Here is a 1,259-nt window from a genome sequence, read left to right as displayed (position 1 = left end):
AGTGGAGAGCAAATGTTTTGAGAATGATGAGGGCAATGAATGTGCAAATGTGCTTTACACAACTGATGTATGTGTGGATTGTGATAAGAGTTGTATGAGCCCCCCATAAAATGATTTTTTTTGTACACATCTCCAACAGATTTATTATTTTTTTTGAAAAGCATGAATTGTGAGGAAAGAAAAAAAACATGAGGCAGGGCAAAGTATGGAATAGAAAATAAATACAAATGTAAGCCGTTTTGCTAATTGCTTTATAACCACAAAGGAGTATAGAGGAGGTCCTGTGCCAAACAACACAAAATGGTTCAAAGGTGGAGGTGTTCCCTTAGCAAGGCTGAAGAGTCCAGTCTCTGGTATTTGGAATTTAGGTGGCAGTCCTTGGTTTTGGATGGATCACTGGGTATGTGGGCACAATCCATGCTTTAACCAGATTTGAACAGAAGGATGGCCACTTGGCCCAGGTAGAAGTAAATGAAGTGCTTAGTTTCATGTGTCACATAACTAGCAAAGTTTCTGCCCACAAAGCAGTGCCAAGTGGGATTGTACTTCTTGTCAAACTCCTTCTTGATGTGGCCGCAATGTCCTTCTCTATGTTGTATTTCTCCAGCGCCTCAGTCGCGCACTCCAGCGAGTCCTGTTGCATCTCCTCCGACATGTCGGCATTTTTGATCACGGCCTTTCGGTCGCACATGGTTACCGTGAAGCGCAGACTAGCCGACTGCGACGGTCCTGGGGGAGGGGTTAGAGCGGCTCAAACACAGCGAGAGCCGTCGCTACCGAAGCTGTGGCGCATCTCCATAAAATGATTTTTTAAGAAAAGAAACACTAAACACATTATGAGGTCTTTATCTGTGCTATCCTCTGAAACCATGACCTTAAATCTCAGAACCAAGGAACCAAATTCCATGAAGTGTTGGGTAGACACAAGCAACCTCAAGCAGCTACTTTTTTTTAAGCAGCTACTTTTGTTGTTATTGTTGTAAGCATATCTATCACAGAACTGATCCCAATTCAATTTTCTCAAGTATATACAGTGTATCGACCCCAGCTTTAATAAGTGTCTGTGTAACCCTACCCTTAATCAACATGTATAACAACCTAATCCTGAATTTCACAAGCAATCACTTTCTCTTTCCTTCTTTCTCCTGCACCTCACAACTGCTAATAAATTTTGGTACCTATACATTTATGTTTTTTAGCTGACCCACTGCCATTGAGTTGATTTAGATTCATAATGACCCTATAAAACAGAGTTGAGT

General features: G+C 41.5%; 1 pseudogene; it reads right to left on the bottom strand.

Moving 5' to 3' along the window:
* Window positions 1-409: 409 nt before the first annotated feature.
* On the bottom strand, window positions 410-698 carry LOC142430720 (dynein light chain 1, cytoplasmic pseudogene; annotated as a pseudogene).
* Between the last annotated feature and the right edge of the window lie 561 nt (window positions 699-1,259).

This window comes from Tenrec ecaudatus, chromosome 17 (assembly GCF_050624435.1).
Source record: "Tenrec ecaudatus isolate mTenEca1 chromosome 17, mTenEca1.hap1, whole genome shotgun sequence".
NCBI classification, from domain to species: Eukaryota; Metazoa; Chordata; class Mammalia; order Afrosoricida; family Tenrecidae; genus Tenrec; species Tenrec ecaudatus.
The sequence above is the reverse complement of the archived record's forward strand: the minus strand, read 5'-3'. Positions and strand labels throughout refer to the sequence as shown.